This window comes from Lathyrus oleraceus, chromosome 1, assembly GCF_024323335.1.
Source record: "Lathyrus oleraceus cultivar Zhongwan6 chromosome 1, CAAS_Psat_ZW6_1.0, whole genome shotgun sequence".
In the NCBI taxonomy this organism is placed as follows: Eukaryota; Viridiplantae; Streptophyta; class Magnoliopsida; order Fabales; family Fabaceae; genus Lathyrus; species Lathyrus oleraceus.
The window spans coordinates 336,008,858-336,030,154 of record NC_066579.1 but is presented as its reverse complement, the minus strand read 5'-3'; positions in this window follow the sequence as shown (position 1 = coordinate 336,030,154).

Genomic DNA, 21,297 nt, shown 5'->3' with positions numbered 1-21,297 from the left:
GCTCGCTAGGCGAAGCCCACGTGTTTAAAAAAAACGAAAAAAAAAACGAAAATAAATAAATAAAATATAACAAAAAAAATTTGGACTTGGGTCTCTCTCATTTGAGTCCACAGGTCCACAAAAATCAGGTTATAAATTCAGAGTTTCGGTGAAACAAAAGGGATTCTATTCCTATTACCCTGGAAGGGAAAAAGATAGTGAGAGAAGAGCTAACAGAGTTCAGAGCAACCTCCAGAGACTGAAGGGAACTCATCGGCAAAGAACCAATTCCCTCTCATATAAACCCTCAGATTGCTTTGCAAACCCAACCGGGCAATTCAATTTCATTCGATCTCTCCAGTCAGGTTTGCCTTATTCCCATTACTTTATGCTTTTAATTTGAATTCTCTGAATGTATGAGGTATTATGGGTGAATTTGATACCCTTTTGATGCATGTGTTTGACAAGAGGTTTAGGCCTCCTACCCTTGGTTGCTTTTTGTGAGCTTTTTGTGAATTTTAATGGCATGATTCATGTGGTTACATTTTGATTTGGGGGCAACTCTTGATTACCCTATCTTGTTTCTCTAACCTGTTTGTTGAGTTTTGTTTTGTGAGGGCTCATATGACTCTTGCAGAGATGGCTTGCCTGGTGTTCCACTTTATTTGTGGGATACCACCTGGAGCTTTATTCCGATTACCTGTACTGACTCACTTTCTTTGATGGTGCTAGCTTGAGAGATCTTTGGGTTTCTTATCTCTTTAATTGTTGTTACTTCGGATCTTTATCCGTACGGTAGATCTCTCGATCCCTTTACTTTTCCCGCATGTTACCGATTTCTTAGGTTTCGTATAGCCTCTCGTGGCATGTCAATTAAGGTAGCGCGGTTCCTTCATCTAGGACTGCCTTTTTGCATGAGCATCCCTAAACACCCCAAACTCATTGATTTTTCTTCTCCTAAGAACACGTTATCTCCTTCTACTACAGGCAAGTAAGTCTCCAAAGGTCGAGCATCCGGTAGATTGCGTAGTAACGTCGTTCACCCCAAAACACAACCCTTACCCCATAGGTGGTCGAACTACGTTTTGCTTTGATTTTCATCCCAAATGAGATACGTAGGCATAAGACGCGATGTCTTAGCGAGCACACTCCTCTTTAACCCATAGGTAGCCGAGCTACGAAGACTCTGATTCTCAGATTCAGATGAGATACGTATGCAGTGGATGCGACGTCCGTGCGAGTCATTTTCTTTTGACCCTTATTTTAGTAAGTAGTACATTAGATAAACATACACGCTTTTCTCATCCCTTCAATCATGTTTGCACAAATAAATTTTCAAAAAAAAAGCAACAACCTTTGCAACAAATGGGAAAAGGGTTCCCTATGAGTACCTAGGATGCTTTGGGTGCCTAACACCTTCCCATTGCATAACCAACCCCCTTACCCAGATCTCTGACATTTTTACTAGTTTTTGATTCGATAAAACTTTTAGGTTTTTGTTCACTTTCTAACCATTCCTTTGGATAAATAGAAGTGCAGTGGCGACTCGACTTGTATGATTTACCTTGGATTTAGTCAATATCTCTAATGGTAATGAATACCCTGAAGGAGAATTGCGGTCCAAAACGCAGCGGAAATTAAAATTTCTCCTTTAGAGATCCTTACGAATGGTCATGATCAGTGATAGAATATTTACCTCTTGTGACGATTGAAACCTTTGGTGCAGATCTCTTGTAACGATCAAAACCCTTTGATGCAGATCCACGAAACGATCACGAACGTTGAACGATGACAACGTCTCTACTCAGTCCACACGAACGGATTCCTTCAATCTCAGTGCTAGCTGGTATGAATGAAGGCTTTGAGTGAGAGAGAGAGAGAGTGAGAGAAAACGAAAATAATGCAACCGCAAATTTTTGCTTCTGCACAAGGGTTCTATTTATAGAACCACTTGTGTGGGCTTCAAGCTAAAAGCCCACTTAAGTGTATTTTGGCCCATATCTTATAATATGCCCAAAATCACTTAAGCCCATGGTACCTTACCATATTTCGTATTCTACTCAAGTACACCGTACCTTACGATGTTCTATAATTCACTTAAGGGTACCGTACCTTACGATATTCCTTAGTTACTCTATCTCTCATCAATCCGTCCTTTGTGTGTGACCCTGTAGGTTTTCGTGACGTTGGCAATTATATTAAATCACACATTTAACATAATAAACAGTGAGCGGTATCTAGCAACACATCACTGCTACCCAAGACACGAAAATGTCAAGTGATCTGACAATTCCTTCCGTGATAATAATTATGTGTATAATTACCCTTTTGCCCTTATGTCTATATTGAACACAAGGCATAGACCGTGTCATCCTTGTTCAGTTCAATATTGGGCCCATAGACATTTATCCTGTTACGCAGGATGGGCAAATTCCATCTAGGACACTCATGTCCCTCAGCATGCTTTGTGGAGTACCCATTAACTGCCTTTATGGTTATCCAGTTACGGACAACGTTGGATCAGCAATAAAGCACTCGACTCTACATCTAGGATCCATAGTGGTTTCAGGTCGAAGAGTGGAATACACTATTATCACCATGAGAATAACTTATGACACTTTGCATAACTTTCTATATAGTATTCTCATAGCGGGTCAATCCGGTATAAATATTACTCCTAATATTCATACCTATATTTAAGACTTGATAACTCTTTATCCATGATCCATGAGATGTGATCATCAGTCTACAAACATAATAGTCTTAATGCTTTAATGTTATCCCACTTCACACTAAAGCTCGACTACGGATACTTTAAGAATAGTGTCCTTATGTTTAATGTGTTCTCATGATTAAGTCACACTTAATACATTAAACGGACTAGCTATTCTAGGGACTTTATTAAGCAAACGTAATAAAGAAAATGCCTTTTATTATTAATAAATAATTCGATACAAGTACCAAAAGTATTGGCCTCTAGGGCTTACACCAACAATCTCCCACTAGCACTAGAGCCAATCAGGCATACCCCTTATGCCCATTGATCTAGTATGGCCATCATGCTTCTGCTGCGCAAGAGGCTTTGTCAATGGGTCAGCTATATTGTCAAGTGTAGGTACCTTACATATTTTCACATCTCCTCTATCTATTATCTCTCGAATGAGATGATAATGCCTAAGTATGTGTTTGGATCGTTGGTGAGATCTAGGTTCCTTGGCTTGTGCGATAGCACCATTGTTATCACAGTAGAGACCAATGGGATCCACAATGCTAGGAACTATGCCAAGTTCACTAATGAACTTTTTGATCCAAACAGCTTCCTTCGCTGCACTTGAGGCAGCAATATACTCGGCCTCAGTTGTAGAATCAGCAACTGTATCTTGCTTTGAACTTTTCCAGCTCACAGCGCCACCGTTTAAGCAAAACACATAACCAGATTGCGATCTAAAGTCATCCTTATCTGTCTGGAAGCTAGCATCGGTGTATCCAATTACAGCCAACTCTTCCTGACCTCCATATATCAAGAATGATTCCTTAGTCCTTCTCAAATACTTAAGGATATTCTTGACAGCTACCCAGTGAGCATCACCAGGATCAGATTGGTACCTACTCGTTGCGCTTAAAGCATACGAGATATCTGGTCGAGTATATAACATGGCATACATGATAGATCCTATTGCAGATGCATATGGAATCTTATTCATGCGATCCCTTTCTTCCTTAGTTAAAGGGGATTGTGTTTTTGATAGACACAGGCCATGTTGCATAGGTATGAATCCTTTCTTGGAATCATGCATATTAAAGCGTCTCAACACTTTGTCTATGTATGTACTCTGACTTAGGCCAAGCAGTTTTTGTGATCTATCTCTACAGATTCTGATTCCTAATATATAGGCTGCTTCACCTAGGTCCTTCATAGAAAAGCATTTCCCCAACCAAGACTTTACTTGTTGTAGGGTAGGGATATCGTTTCCAATGAGTAATATGTCATCTACATATAATACCAGGAAAACGATCATGCTCCCACTAACCTTCTTGTAGACACAAGGCTCATCTTCGTTCTTGATGAATCCATATTGTTTTACTGTTTCATCAAAACGAAGATTCCAGCTTCTGGAAGCTTGCTTCAATCCATAGATTGATCTTTGTAACTTACATATCTTTTGGGCTTCCTCTGGTATGTCAAATCCTTCAGGCTGTGTCATGTACACATCCTCAAGAAGATTCCCATTAAGGAAAGCAGTTTTGACATCCATCTGCCATATTTCATAATCATGATATGCAGCGATAGCAAGTAAAATCCGAACAGATTTAAGCATTGCAACTGGTGAAAAGGTTTCATCATAGTCAATCCCATGAATTTATTTATATCCTTTTGCCACCAGTCTTGCCTTATAGGTATGTACCTTACCATCCATGTCAGTCTTCTTTTTGAAGACCCACTTGCATCCTATAGGGTTAACTCCTACAGGAGGCTCTACCAAGGTCCAAACTTGGTTTGTGTACATGGAATCCATTTCAGATTTCATGGCTTCTAGCCACTTCTCAGACTCGGGACCAGTTATGGCCTCTTGGTAGGTCACAGGCTCATCTTGATCCATGAGTAATACATCACCTTGATCAGTTATGAGATATCCATATCTCTCAGGTAGTTGACGTATCCTGCTTGACCTACGCTGGTTTTGTTCTACTTGAGCAGGTTGCTCTTCCACAACTTCCTGCTCTAATTCCTCCATAGGTGTATCTATGCTTTGTGATTCTTGAATTTCTTCAAGCTCTACTTTCCTCCCACTGGTTCCTTTGGAAATAAAATCCTTTTCTAGGAAAACTCCAGTCCGAGCGACAAACACTTTGCCCTCAGAAGGATTGTAGAAGTAATACCCTCTTGTTTCTTTAGGATACCCAACAAATAAGCATTTGTCAGATTTGGGCTCAAGCTTAGTTGAAATTTGTCGTTTCACATAAACTTCGCAACCCCAAATCTTCATGTAAGACATATGTGGTCTCTTACCACTCCATATCTCATATGGTGTCTTATCAACCTTTTTGGATGGAACACGGTTAAGTGTGTAAGCTGCTGTCAATAGCGCATGTCCCCAAAAGGAGTTTGGAAGATCGGCGTGACTCATCATGGATCGGACCATGTCCAACAGGGTTCGATTTCTTCTCTCAGACACACCATTCCATTGGGGTGTTCCAGGAGGAGTGAGTTGGGATAGAATTCCACACTCTCTCAGATGGTCATCAAACTCTAGGCTTAAATATTCACCACCTCGATCTGATCGAAGAGCTTTAATACTTTTACCTAGTTGGTTTTGTACTTCATTCTTGAATTCTTTGAACTTTTCAAAGGACTCTGATTTGTGTTTCATTAAATACACATAACCATATCTACTGAAATCATCAGTGAATGTGATGAAGTACTGAAAACCTCCTCTGGCTGGTATGTTCAATGGACCACATACATCAGTATGTATGAGGGCCAAAAGATCATTAGCTCTTTCACCTTTTCCTGTGAATGGAGACTTTGTCATCTTTCCAATTAAACAAGATCTGCATGTCTCATATGATTCATAATCAAAAGAGTCCAACAGTCCATCTTTGTGGAGTTTGGAAATGCGTTTCTCATTTATGTGGCCTAATCGACAATGCCAAAGGTAAGTTGGATTTAACTCATTAGGTTTCATCCTTTTAGTATTAATGTTATAAATAGGCATTTCAAGATCAAGGACATATAGTCCATTGTTCATTTGTGCAGTAGCATAGAATATATCATTCGAATAAATTGAACAACAATTGTTCTTTATTATGAATGAAAAACCAATCTTGTCCAAACAAGAAACGGAAATAATATTCCTGCTAATTGCTGGTACATAATAACAGTTCTTTAACTGAATTATTAAACCACTAGGTAAAGTCAATTCATAAGTTCCTACGGCTAAGGCAGCAACCTTTGCTCCATTACCAACTCGTAGGTCGACTTCACCTTTTGCCAATTTTCTACTCCCTTTTAGTTCTTGCACATTTGTACAAATGTGAGAACCGCATCCGGTATCTAATACCCATGATGCAGAAGTAGATAAATTAATTTCAATAACAAAAATACCTGAAGTTGGAGTCTCTACTCCATTCTTCCTATCTTCCAGGTACTTTGGGCAGTTCCTCTTCCAGTGTGCGGTCTTACCGCAATGGAAGCAGGTGCCTTCCTTTTCTATGCTTCCACTAGGCTTCAAAGCAGCAATAGTGGGTTTGGGTTTGGCAACTTCCTTGCCTGTCCCTTTATCATGTTTGAGGACAATCCTCATGTTTCGGTGCCAATCCAGAAAATTTGTCCCAGACAATTTTTCTTTCTCAAGGTTTGATCGCAATATGTTGTTAGAGGTGTTTGCTGTCATGGTAATCTACACAAGGATTAATGAAAATATAAGTATCATTGACATATTTAATTAGGCCTTTAATTAAATATGCTCCCACTATTTTACTCAAAACAAATGACCCTCATCATTTGATTCGGAAAATCCCGTTGGAAGATTTTCTAGTGGGTCGAGATCCATATTTCACTTCGTTCTAAGTCCGCGTAGGCGGATTACACAAAACTAGTGGGTTTTGCCGACTTTTCATGCTTGTTGTATTGTATTTGTTTTGTGACGTATTTTTGTGCAATTTGGGATTATTGTATTGTATGTAATGATAGAATTGTTTGAATATTAATTCCTTGTATGCTTGGTGATCTTTGTGAGATGAGTTCTACACCCGAACTCGAGTGCACTTAGGATAGGAGAATGGCATAGTCTTGTCGACTTGTGTGGAGTTATTCCTTAGCAAGTTGACTTGCAAGACCATTCACTTGGTGGAGGTCATGTTGGGATCAATAATGTCACACAAGTAGTTGTGGTTAGACATTACTTTTTCCAATATAGACCTTAGAAGCCAAGGACCTTAGTTTACCAAGCCCATCTTGGCCTATTCTTAGGATGTAGTGCGAAAGTCGTTCAAGTGTAAGATTTGATACAATTGTTACGCGATACTACACTCATAAGAGTCTCTCTTGAGAATATTTTCGGAATACGAGTAGTCGTTTCTCCAATAATATCCGAAAGATGGGATGATGACTATGGGAACCTCTTGTAGAACATGTTTGGCAGGTTTAAACCCTAGTACACTCCCTTTTGGGTGGTTCTTAAACTAACTCCATGCTCGTGACTTACAACAAACCCTTGATTCATGGTTGATCCGTTCATGAATCCTTAATATCAATGGAACTTGGGTGTTGATAAGGTGTAAACCATAATCCACCAAAATGGATGATTGATATTAAGGATAACATGATCCATCCCATGACCTTTGTTTGGTGTGCTTTGCTTGATCCTTGAGTGTGATTGTTGCATTCATGCATTCATGCACCCATTTGCATCCATATCATCAATAAATAAGAAAATTTTCAAGGAACTTAAGAGGTCTATTTGCAAAATTATCAGACATGGAAAGACAAAGAAGGAATACAAAGAAGTACAACTTCAGGCAACCAGACTTGAAAGAGTTAAGGAATCTGACATCCTATGTATTAGATCCTTTGGGTTTCAAGGCTCGTTTTGGGAAGCTTCTTCCTCTTCTGACTACTCAGGTGGATGAAGGATTGGTGAGTGTATTGGTGCAGTTTTACGATCCTTTGTACCGTTGCTTCACGTTTCCGGATTTTCAGCTTTTGCCTACACTTGAGGAGTATGCTTATCTTGTGGGTATACCTATTCTAGACCAGTTGCCGTTCAGTGGCATGGAGAGTATTCCTACTTCTCAAGAGATAGCTGACATGTTACACATAGATGAATCTCTGGTTGATGCTCATATGACTACCAAAGGGGGAATTCAAGGTCTCCCTTCTGAGTTCCTCATTGCTCAAGCTACTGTTTATGGGAAGACCATGAGTGAGGACGCCTTTGAGGCCATATTTGTACTTCTCATCTATGGGCTAGTGTTATTCCCCAACATCGACAAGTTTGTGGATGTGAATGCTATTAGGATTTTCTCTACTCTTAATCCCGTTTCGACTCTGTTGGGCGATACCTACTTCTCTTTGCATATGAGGAATGCAAAGGGTGGTGGCGCCATTGTGTGTTGTTTGCCTCTGTTGTATAAGTGGTTTATTTCTCACTTACCTCAGACGGTCGCTTTCAAGGAGAACAAGGAATGTCTACGGTGGTCCACGAGACTTATGTCTCTCACTAATGATGATATCTCTTGGTATAACCATGTGTATGATGGTGCGCAGATTATTGACTCTTGTGGCGAATTCTCCAATGTACCTCTTCTTGGTACATGTGGTGGGATTAACTACAATCCTATTTTGGCACGTCGGCAGCTTGGGTTCCCCTTAAAGGATAAACCCAATAACATTTTGTTAGAGGGTGTATTCTTTCAGGATGGTAAAGATCCCCAAGGCTTGAAAGCTAGGATGGTCCGCGCTTGGCGCAAGATTCATAGGAAAGGAAGGAAAGAGTTGGGTCCTAAGAATTGCATCGCTTTGGAGCCTTACACTATTTGGGTTAGGAAGAGGGCGTCTGAGTATCTCATGCCTTACGAGTATCCGAGACCTACACCTATGATTATGGATGGGCCTTCAACCCTCCCTAATCAAGGAGTAAAGGAGTTGAGAGACGAAGACCGTTCACGTGCCTGGATCCGTGAACGTGAAGAGTTGCTTCAGTAGATTAAGGAGAAGGATGCGTTGATTGAGTTTCTTGAGCATCAGGTTATTGATGACCCTGATGATGTATGTACTTCTCTACTTCCTCATGAAGGTGAGAAAAACAAGAAAGGGGGGGTTTGAATTGTTTGAAAAAAATAAGCGCTTTTGCTAAATGAAATCACACAATGATTTTATACTGGTTCGCTTATAACACAAAGCTACTCCAGTCCACCCGGCCAAGGTGATTTCGCCTTCAACAAGGACTTAATCCACTAATCTTGAAAGATTACAAACAACCCCTAAGAGAGAAGAAAATCTCTTAGTCCTCTCAAGTCTACAGACTACAAAGAGTCACTTGAGGAAATCAAATAAAAATTAGATACAAGATGTGTAATCTAGAGTGCTTCTAAGAAAGCAAATATTACAAACTTAAGAACAAATTTTTCACTTGATAAGCAAAAGCTTAGTGAAAATCTTTGAAGAACAAAGATGTTTTTCTTGAGCGTGATATGATTTCAGTATAGTTTTGGCTAGTGATTTCTTCGTTTTTACTGAATGAGATTTCTTCTCTATTTATAGGAGTTGAAGTAGAGTTGAAGTAGCGTTGAATCTGTTGGATATTGAGATGTAGTTACGCCATTCCATTAATAGCTTCTGCAGTAGACTTTTTCTCTTAGAAGTGACTACTTACCACAATTAGTATCTTCTCTCTTGGAAGTGGAGATTAACGTCTCTTTTTAATTGAGGAAATCCATTTGCAGAACATTAACTTGGCTTAAACGTTACTTCATCATGATTAACAATTCTGATTAGAGTCTTTGTGTATCTGGAGAAACTGGCTTCTGATGTTATCTCTTGAAAGTTCAGATGGCGCTGATAACTTCAGAATTTACAGAAGACATTTGTTCAGAGTCAGAGCTTCTAGACTTTACTTCATGTTCAGATGCTTCTGATACTTTGCAGTTTTGTCCAGAGTCAAAGCTTCTTGAATGAGATTCCACTTTAGATGCTTCTGATACTTGATAATTTGTATCTGATCTTGTTGTGCATCTGATGACATCATCAGATTTATTTCTTCTTTCTTTAGAACCCTGCACACTTAGAAACTTTTCGTTAGGGTGCCATTTTTGGTTTCATCCTTTGTTATCATCAAAATCATGGAGTCTGTTGTAGAACACTTTTTGTTCTTACAATCTCCCCCTTTTTGATGATGACAAAACAATTAAAATTATCAGATGAAACATGAAAAATATTAGATCAGATAAACAAAAGCTCCCCCTGAGTTAGCGCTAGGGAGTTCAGAAGTTCTTACCAGAGCTTTCCAAGTAATTAGGTTTCTGAAAACTTTCTGCAAATGCTTAACTTTAAAGTTAGAGTTATTTAATCAGAGCTATTATTTAATCAGAGCTATTTATATCAGAACTAATTCTATAATTGTTGCAGAATGCTTAAGGTTTTAGACATAATTTTCATCAGAGCTATTTAATAATTTCTCCCCCTTTTTGGCATAATCAAAAAGGCATAAAAAAAATGAAAAGAAAAATAAAGAGAAAAACACTTCATTGAAAAGCACAAAGGCAAACAGCAGTCAAAACATTAGATTCAACAGAATATCAGAGCTAAAAAGAAAGACAGAAGCAAAAACACTTAGGCAAACAAACAAAAATAAATCCTAAGTGCCTAAGGGTTTGGAGGTTGAGGAAGTCTCTGAAGCAACATGGCAAACATGTTCTGGATGTTTTCGTTCAGAGCATCTTGCTTGTCCATCCTGGCACGAAGCTCATTCTGATCTTTCTTTATCTCTTGCTGATCTTGCTTGATCTCCTTCAGAGTGTTAAGAATCAGAGGGATCGCAGAGGAAGACTCCCCCTGAATCAGAGCTTGCTGAGCTTCAGCTTCAGCAGCAGCTTGGGCTTCTGCATCTGCCTTAGCCTTGGCTTCAGCTTCCTGAATCCTTAGAAGTTCTGCTTCCTTTGCCAGGCGTTCTTCTTCCAACCTCTTAGCTTCTTCTTCAGCTTCCCTAGCCAATCTTTCTTCCTCTAATCTCTTGGCCTCAGCTTCTCTAGCCAGTCTCTCTTGGAGTCTTTCCTCAGAGTCTCTGATGTAGCCATTTCTGACTTGTTCAGAGATACTCTTCAGCCTATAAGACTCAGAGGTCATCCAACTAATGACTCTGTTCCAGTGTGTCCTAACAGATTTAGGATCATCACTTACTTCAGAGTTTTTAGCCAGAGACTTGATCTTCTGGACTGAGGCTTCTGCAACCTGTATAATGGCCTCCTCAAGGGTAGGTATGGTAAGTTCAGGTTCAGGTTCAGGTGAATGAGGTGGAGAGTTTTGAGGGCTGAGATTTAGAGGTTGAGGTTCAGTTTGTTGAGGTTCAGATTGTTGAGGTTCAGTTTGTTGAGGTTCAGATTGTTGAGGTTCAGTTTGTTGAGGTTCAGATTCTGCTTGAAGTTCAGAATCTGCGTCTGGTTGAAGACTAGGGGATGAAGCATATAGTGGATTTAGGTCTAAAGGGTCAGAGTCTGGTCCAGGTACAGCGGGAATAAATGGTGGAGTGATATTAGAGGTGAAAGGATCAGATGGTTGAGTTTCAGAGGGTAAGGTTGTTGTTTGTTGTGGAAGGGAAGTTTGATTTTCAGAGGAGATGGTTGTTGTTTGTTGTGGAATAGAAGTTTGGAGGGTTGAGGTTACTTCAGTTTGTGTTTGAGTTTGTGGGGCGAAGTTTTTAGCATAGATTTCAGCTATTGTTGGGGAGTTTGGGTCAGAGTGTTCTTGATCAGAGGACTCATGATCAGAGAACTCTTGGTCAGAGGAAGGGGAAAGGTAAGGGGGTGATTCATATTCAGAGGATGAGGAGGAGCTGTGGTGATATAGTTGATTAGGGTCAGAGGTTGTTGTGAAATTTCGAGCAATTTTTAGAACAGGTGGAGGTTGAGAGGTTCTGGTGATTGAGGGTGGTATTTCAGAGGTGGTATATATTGGTTGAGAGGAGAGAGGGTTAGAGGAAGCCATTACAGATTCAGAGGAGACAGGAGGAATGGACTTACCAGAAGAGACATTCAGAGGTGCTGAAGCTTTGGTGCCAGAGGTTTCTCCAAGTCTGGCTTTCTTTGCCTTCCTTGCTTCCTCAGCTATCTTCTTCTCAGAAAGACCTCTTTTGTATCTGACCAAATCTTCTACAGAGTCCAGACAGTCTTCAAGGCGGAAATCAGAAATATCAATGCCTTCATCCAGACGATCCTGAAGGTAGATAGCAATGGCATCTCTGGGTTCATTCTTGAAGAACCTTTCAAGGCCATGAGGCATCTTCCTCTGATCCTTCAGAGCTTCCCAGGTTACTTCCATAGTGGGCTTGACTCTGATGTCTTTGATGATTCCCATACTCCTCAGATTTTTGGCATTCAGAGGCTTTCCCACATCAATTGCCAGATCATCCATACATCTGGTCTTCTCCAGAGCATCTACCAGCCCATGCTCAATGAAGATGTCAGAGAGCAATCTACCCAGAGGAATGTAGGATCTGGGCTTCATATTATTCCTCGTTTCTCTGACTGAATCCCTCAGATATCTGAAGAGGAGAACAGGGAGGTTGATTGGAATACCCTTCTGAATACAGTAGAGGATGCATTTCTGGTCAGCATTTATGTAATCTGAAGAGTTGGAGGCTGGACGATGATGGATTGTTCCCAGAATAATCTTCAGCCAAACTCGGAGGTTCTGATGAAGCTCCTTGTTCTTAGATGGGTTTCCTTCAACATTTGCTTTGAAGATTGTAGGGTTAATGACTTCTGTGATGCGCTTGGACCTTGGAGGAATGTTGTAAATCCTTTTACCTCCAGCTTTCTCCATGTTTAGCAAGGAAGCAATAGACGCTTCAGTGATGACAATCTTCACACCCAGAACAAACGAGACAATGAACTGGTCATCAGCATCTGCACATCTCCAGAACTCTTTCACCAGAAGAGGATAGATTGGACCATACAATCTGTTGAAGTAGGTTTCCCAACCTTGCTTGTGAAGATCTTCAGTAAGATCAACACCGTTTCTTCTCAAGTTCTCAAAATCCACCAGCGATTCACACAGTACATCTAAACCTTCAAAGGGAGTTGAAAGGTTTATGTGTTGTTCGCGTTCCAAAATGTGAGGTTCTTTGTAGACTGGGGTTGTGGTAACGTCTACAACCATGGGTGTTTGAGTGTTTGAGGTTTGGGGATTAGAAGCGGCTTCCATTTGTTGGGAGAAGTTAAAAACTGCTTGCTCTTGAGGATTCATGAAGAAAATTGATGAAGAAGATGAAGAACTGAAGGAGTTGCAGAGAAAACTTCGAGAGAGGGTTTAGGGTTTAAGAGTGAGTGAAGAGTGATAAGTGTGTGAAATGTGAGAAAAGTGTTTATATACTAAGGGTAAAAACACATGCAAAACGACACATTTAATTGCGTTGGAACAGAACACAAGAATTGCACGCTAGGGGAGGAAAAATGATTATAGCTAATAAATGAATGTCTAATCCCAACAGTAAGCACACTGCTCGAGGAGATTTCAAGCGTTCTGACCTTTGATTTCTTTTGACAGCTGTCTAGAAGTTCTAGGGTTAGACGCATGTTCCCCACGTGTTGATGTTTCTGATCTTCAGGAATACCAAAGGATTTCTGAAGATTTCTAACTCAGATATCTTCTTAACTTGGTAGAAGTATCAGAGTCAGAGGCAGAGGTGTATTTGTTTTTATCAGAGTCTCATTTTACATGTTCAGAGCCAAATTTTACTCAGGACAATTTTTAATGTTCAGATTTTCTAAGATGAAAAGAAATCTATCTTCAGCTAGAGGCTTAGTAAAGATATCTGCCCATTGATGTTCTGTATCAATGAACTTCAGCGTTACTATCCCTTTCTGAACATAGTCTCTAATAAAATGATGTTTTATTTCTATGTGTTTGGCTCTGGAATGTAGAATGGGATTCTTACTTAAACAAATAGCAGCAGTATTATCACAAAAGATAGGAATGTTACTCTCAAAGATTTGTAGATCATCTAGCTGATGTTTCATCCAGAGCATCTGAGTTGTGCACAGTGATGCTGAGATATATTCTGCTTCTGCAGTTGATAGAGCGATAGTTGACTGTCTTTTGCTAGCCCAGGAGATTAGATTGTTTCCCAGAAGCTGGCAATTTCCAGATGTGCTTTTTCGTTCTATTCTATCTCCTGCATAATCTGCATCACAATAACCAGAAAGCCTATACTCTGATGTTTTCTCATACATCAGGCCCAGGTTAGGAGTTCCTTTCAGATACTTAAGAATTCTCTTAACAGCTGTTAAATGAGATTCTCTAGGATCTGATTGGAATCTGGCACAAAGACAGACACTAAAGAGAATATCAGGACGAGTAGCAGTCAGATAGAGAAGAGAGCCTATCATACCTCGATAGAGCTTCTGACAAACCTTGTTGCTTACCTCTTCCTTTTCCAGAATGCAAGTTGGGTGCATAGGAGTCTTTGCAGAGTTGCATTCAGTCATGTCAAACTTCTTCAGAACATCTTTAATGTACTTGCTTTGATGAATGTATGTGACTTCTGGAGTTTGATTAATTTGAATTCCCAGAAAGAACTTTAGTTCTTGCATTAGACTCATTTCAAATTCTGCCTGCATTAACTTAGAAAATTCTTGGCAAACAGAGATATTAGCAGAACCAAAAATAATGTCATCAACATAAATCTGGCATATCACGAGATCATTTTATGGTTTTTACAGAAGAGTGTAGAATCAACTTTCCCTCTGATAAAATTTTGTTCCAGAAGAAAATTGCTCAGACGTTCATACCAAGCTCTGGGAGCTTGTTTAAGTCCATATAGAGATTTTTTAAGTTTGAAAACATGTTCTGGAAAGTTTGAATTTTCAAAACCAGGAGGTTGATTGACATACACTTCTTCTGAGATATAACCATTAAGAAATGCACTCTTGACATCCATTTGGTATAATTTTATAGAGTGATTAATAGCAAATGATACAAGAAGACGAATAGACTCTAACCTTGCGACTGGAGCAAAAGTTTCATTATAATCAATACCTTCTTGTTGACTATAACCTTGAGCTACCAGTCGTGCTTTGTTTCTGACAACTTCTCCTTTCTCGTTCAGTTTGTTTCTGAAAACCCATCTGGTTCCAATGACATGAGTGCCTCTGGGTTTAGGAACGAGATCCCAGACATCATTCTTGGAGAATTGATCTAACTCTTCTTGCATAGCTGCCACCCAATCATTATCTTGAAGAGCTTCATCACAGGACGTAGGCTCAATCAGAGACACTAGTCCCAGAGGAATATCTTCAGAAGTTCTGAAGGTAGATCTGGTTCTAACAGGTTCATCTTTGTTTCCCAAAATCAAATCTTCAGATACGTTGCTACGACTCTTGACTTTCCTTGGAATTTTTGGAGATTTAATTTCTTCAGAGTCTGGAGTGACAGTTGCTTCTGGAGTTTTCTCAGATTCTACCAGAGTGATCTCTAAATCTGCAAACTTTTCAACTAGCTTTGACTTTTCAGGGTCAAGCTTATCATCAAATCTAACATGAATTGATTCCTCCACAATTTTGGTTTCTGTGTTGTATACTCTGTAGCCTTTAGAGCGTTCTGAGTATCCTAACATAATACCTTTCTGTGCTTTGGAATCAAACTTGTTCAGATGTTCTTTAGTATTTAATATAAAGCAAATGCATCCAAAAGGATGAAAATATGAAATGTTGGGTTTTCTTCCCTTACACAGTTCATAGGGAGTCTTATCCAGAATAGGTCTAATAGAGATTCTATTCTGAATGTAACACGCTGTATTTACAGCTTCTGCCCAAAAGTGCTTTGCTACATTTGTTTCATTGATCATGGTTCTGGCCATTTCTTGGAGTGTCCTATTCTTCCTCTCTACAACTCCATTTTGTTGTGGAGTTCTAGGGCAGGAGAAATCATGGGATATTCCATTAGAATCAAATAATTCTTCAAAATCTTTATTTTCAAATTCTCCACCATGATCACTTCTGACTCTAACAATTTTAGAGTCAAATTCTTTTTGCACTTTAGAACAGAAACTGGTGAATACAGAGTGAGACTCACTCTTGTGTTTTAGGAATTTTACCCATGTCCAGCGGCTGTAATCATCAACGATTACTAGTCCATACTTCTTTCCATTGACTGATGCTGTTTTCACAGGACCAAATAAGTCAATGTGAAGAAGCTCCAGAGGCTTGGAGGTAGAAACAACATTTTTCTTTTTAAAAGATGTTTTTGAAAACTTTCCTTTCTGACAAGCTTCACACAGAGCATCTGAAGAAAACTTCAGTTTAGGTAGGCCTCTGACTAACTCAAGTTTAGTTAGCTGAGAAAGTTTCCTCATGCTAATGTGGCCTAAGCGTCTATGCCATACCCATTGCTCTTCGTGAACTGACATTAAACATTTAACATTTTGATCTTTTAAATCAGAAAGATTTATTTTATAAATGTTGTTTTTCCTCTTGCCTGTGAAAAGGACAGAGCCATCGTTCTGACTAATGGCTTTACACGTTTTTTGATTAAAGATTACATCATAACCGTTATCACTTAATTGACTTATGGATAACAAGTTATGCATTAATCCTTCTACATAAAGAACATCAGATATAGAGGGAAGAGTACCATTACCAATAGTTCCGGAGCCTCTGATCCTTCCTTTCTGATCTCCTCCGAAGCCTACAAAGCCAGCGTCTTTAAGTTCCAGGCTTTGGAACATAGACTTTCTTCCCGTCATATGTCGCGAGCATCCAGAGTCCAGGTACCATGACTGGTGTCTGAACTTTGCTGCATAGGATATCTGCAACATAGATAATCTTATCTTTCGGTACCCAGAATCTCTTGGGTCCTTTCAGATTAGTTTTCCCAGAGTTTCTTACAACTTTGGGTCTTCTAGCATTTTTAAATTTGTGTTCTTGTGTGTGTGTGTAGTGGTATGAAAAAGGCGATTTAATTAGGTTACTGGTAGAAGTTTTATCAGAATCAGAATCATACCCAATTCCCCTTTTATTATTCTGACCTACTCCATAAATCATGGATGCCATAATACTCCTATTTATCCCATTCTTCAGAAATTGTTGAAAGGCTTCTTCATATTTATAAATAATTTCATTTGAAGTTTGTGGTGCTTGAGACAACACTTCTTCTAATTCTAAGCTTTTCGTTTTAGCTTCATCTCTTTCTAACGTTAAAGATGTGATTGTATCATCTCTTGCTAGAATTGTTGTCTCAAGTTTACTACACTCTTCAGATTTTGCTTTAAGAAGGCCTTTAATGTTTTTAACTTTTTGTTTTAATTTCTGAAGAGAGGTAAGAGTTTCTGATAAACATGATTCTAAGTCAGATCTAGAAAGTTCAGAAAATACCTCTTCAGATTCTTCATCTGAGCTGCTGGATGTGGTAGCCATGAATGCTACGTTGGCTTGTTCATCAGAGTCAGATTCTGATGATCCTGATTCACTATCGTCCCAGGTGGCCATTAATCCCTTCTTTGTTCTGAAGGCATTTTTCTTGAAGCTTTCTTTCTTAGAGTTATCTTTCTTCAGCTTGGGGCATTCATTTCTATAATGACCTGTTTCTTTACATTCAAAACAGGTAATATCTTTATTAGGTTTACCTTTTGAAGTTGACTCTGATCTATCCCCTCTGGGTCTTGATCTTCTGAAGTTGTTGTTGTTCCTTCTTTTCCAGAGTTGCTTAACTCTTCTGGTTAGTAAGGACAGTTCTTCTTCATCATCAGAGTCTTCAGGTTCAGAGTCGTCAGTATCTGCAGTTTCTGCCTGGAGAGCTTTGGTTCTGTCTGACTTCCGTCTTTCAGGTCTGGACTTCAGCGCCACTGACTTGTTCCTTTTCTGAGGCTCATCCTCCTCTAGTTCTATCTCATGGCTTCTGAGAGAACTAACAAGTTCTTCAAGGCTGATATTGTTCAGATCCTTTGATAACTTCAGAGCAGTAACCATTGGTCTCCATTTCTTTGGCAGACTTCTGACTATCTTCTTAACATGATCTGCAGTCGTGTATCCTTTGTCTAGCACTTTAAGACCTGCAATAAGAGTTTGGAATCTGGAAAACATAGCTTCTATAGCTTCGTCATCTTCCATCTTGAAGGCTTCATATTTCTGGATCAACGCCAGAGCCTTCGTCTCCTTGACTTGGGAGTTTCCTTCATGGGTCATCTTCAGAGAGTCAAGTATATCTTTAGCCGTCTCTCTGTTGGTGATCTTTTCGTATTCGTTGTATGATATAGCATTTAGAAGTATTGTTCTGGCCTTGTGATGATTTTTGAACTCACGTTTCTGATCTTCTGACATTTTGCTTCTGGGAACTTCAGCTCCATTTAAGGTTGGAGGTTTGTATCCATCTGTGACAATGTCCCAGAGGTCAGCATCATAACCAAGAAAGAAACTTTCGATTCTATCTTTCCAGTAATCAAACTTTTCTCCATCAAAAACAGGAGGCTTGGCATTGTAAGAATCTTTCTCATTTGAGTGGGCCATTTGTTTTTCTCGCACTGGATCTCTCTACACGGTTAAGTGTTTGATTTGAAAATCAATAACAGAGCCGGAGCTCTGATACCAATTGAAGGTGAGAAAAACAAGAAAGGGGGGGTTTGAATTGTTTGAAAAAAATAAGCGCTTTTGCTAAATGAAATCACACAATGATTTTATACTGGTTCGCTTATAACACAAAGCTACTCCAGTCCACCCGGCCAAGGTGATTTCGCCTTCAACAAGGACTTAATCCACTAATCTTGAAAGATTACAAACAACCCCTAAGAGAGAAGAAAATCTCTTAGTCCTCTCAAGTCTACAAACTACAAAGAGTCACTTGAGGAAATCAAATAAAAATTAGATACAAGATGTGTAATCTAGAGTGCTTCTAAGAAAGCAAATATTACAAACTTAAGAACAAATTTTTCACTTGATAAGCAAAAGCTTAGTGAAAATCTTTGAAGAACAAAGATGTTTTTCTTGAGCGTGATATGATTTCAGTATAGTTTTGGCTAGTGATTTCTTCGTTTTTACTGAATGAGATTTCTTCTCTATTTATAGGAGTTGAAGTAGAGTTGAAGTAGCGTTGAATCTGTTGGATATTGAGATGTAGTTACGCCATTCCATTAATAGCTTCTGCAGTAGACTTTTTCTCTTAGAAGTGACTACTTACCACAATTAGTATCTTCTCTCTTGGAAGTGGAGATTAACGTCTCTTTTTAATTGAGGAAATCCATTTGCAGAACATTAACTTGGCTTAAACGTTACTTCATCATGATTAACAATTCTGATTAGAGTCTTTGTGTATCTGGAGAAACTGGCTTCTGATGTTATCTCTTGAAAGTTCAGATGGCGCTGATAACTTCAGAATTTACAGAAGACATTTGTTCAGAGTCAGAGCTTCTAGACTTTACTTCATGTTCAGATGCTTCTGATACTTTGCAGTTTTGTCCAGAGTCAAAGCTTCTTGAATGAGATTCCACTTTAGATGCTTCTGATACTTGATAATTTGTATCTGATCTTGTTGTGCATCTGATGACATCATCAGATTTATTTCTTCTTTCTTTAGAACCCTGCACACTTAGAAACTTTTCGTTAGGGTGCCATTTTTGGTTTCATCCTTTGTTATCATCAAAATCATGGAGTCTGTTGTAGAACACTTTTTGTTCTTACACCTCAGTCTTCTAAGTTCTGGAAGAGGAGGTATAATCGACTCGCCAAAGAGAAGGCCGATATGGAGGCAGCCTATGAGAGGGAGGTGAAGAGGCTTCGCGCATCTTATCTTCCTGTGTCCCGAGCTTTAGATGATTGTTTCTAGGGATCCATAAGACGATTATTTTCCTTTTCTCCTGTATATAATTGACGATGCTGCACTTCTTTTCCCTGATATTATTTGATGAGATATTTCCATATGTGATAAAATGTTTAATATTTCCAAAATTTGGAAATAAAACTCTAAAGTTCCTTTGAAATAAAAAACAAATCATATGCACAAGCATTGCATGCATCATACACATAAGCAAGTTCTGTTTCCAGTCCCGTGCCCTGTGGTCTAACTCTGTGTCCTTCATTTATTTTGAAGACAAGCTGACTCACCGGTACTACACTAGAGCCAATATTTCAAGACTAATGGATCACTTAGAGCAAGAGAACCGCGAGCCCATGAGGCAGAGTGGAGTAGTTGTGAAGGCTTTCGATGGGTCTCGCAAAACTGTGATTGGGGAAGTTGATCTCCCAATCAAGATTAGACCAAGTGATTTCCAGATTACCTTCCAGGTTATGGACATTCACCCATCGTATAGTTGTCTTTTGGGCAGACCATGGATTCACGAAGCAGGCGCCGTGACATCCACCCTACACCAGAAGCTGAAATTTGTGAAGAACAAGAAACTGGTAGTGGTAGGGGGAGAAAGGGCTCTCCTGGTTAGCCATTTGTCTTCCTTCTCTTATATAGATGCTGAGGTTGAAGTTGGAACTCCTTTCCAAGCGTTATCTATAGCTGAGCCTATTGAGAAGAGAACTCCTTCATTTGCTTCCTACAAAGATGCAAAGTTGGCCATTGAGCGTGGTGCAACCACTGGTTTAGGAAAAATGATTGAGTTAGAAGACAACGAGTCCCGGGCTGGCATAGGTTTTTCTTCTGGTACTTTCAACAAGCAAGGGTTGTTCAAGAGTGGAGGTTTCATCCACACTGGTCTAGATGAGGAGGCTGCTGCCGTTTTACAAGAAGATACAAAGGAATCTGGCAATTTCATCATCCCTGGAGGGGTCTGCAACAATTGGGTCGCTGTGGATATTCCAACAGTTGTCCATAAGTCAACGTAATAATCACTTTGTTTAAAAACCCTTCTCCCATGCCAAAAGGAGGAGTGATGACATTGTTGGCGCATAAGTACAATGATATTTTCATTCAATAAATTCATGTTAAATGTTTGTTTTTCCATTTATTTTCCCTTTTTTCTTTTGCATGAAATTGGTGATCACATAAAACCCTAAAAAATAGAATAAAATTGATCTTTTTTCATATGCATAATGATTTGCCTTGTTTGATTTCTAAAAAGCTTTTCATATCCAAAATCATTATGCAGGTTGATCAAACCCATTGAACATAATGACCTAACACCATCTCCCAATTTTGAATTCCCTGTATTTGAGGCAGAGGAAGATGAGGTTGAAGAGATTCCTGATGAGATCATCCGGATACTTGAGCATGAAGAGAAGATCATTCAGCCGCATCTTGAGAATCTGGAAACAGTCAACTTGGGGTCTGAAGATTGTGTGCGAGAGGTAAAGATTGGGGCACTTCTGGAAGAATCTGTTAAGAAGGGGATGATTAAGTTGCTATGAGAATATGTTGACGTCTTTGCCTGGTCATATGAAGACATGCCTGGTCTAGATACTGATATTGTGCAACATTTCCTATCTCTAAAGCCTGAGTGCGTGCCTGTGAAGCAGAAGCTCAGGAGAACTCATCCTGATATGGCAGTGAAGATCAAAGAGGAAGTTCAGAAGCAAATTGATGCGGGGTTTCTGGTGACCTCTACATATCCTCAATGGGTGACCAATATTGTGCCTGTGCCTAAGAAAGATGGAAAAGTCCGGATG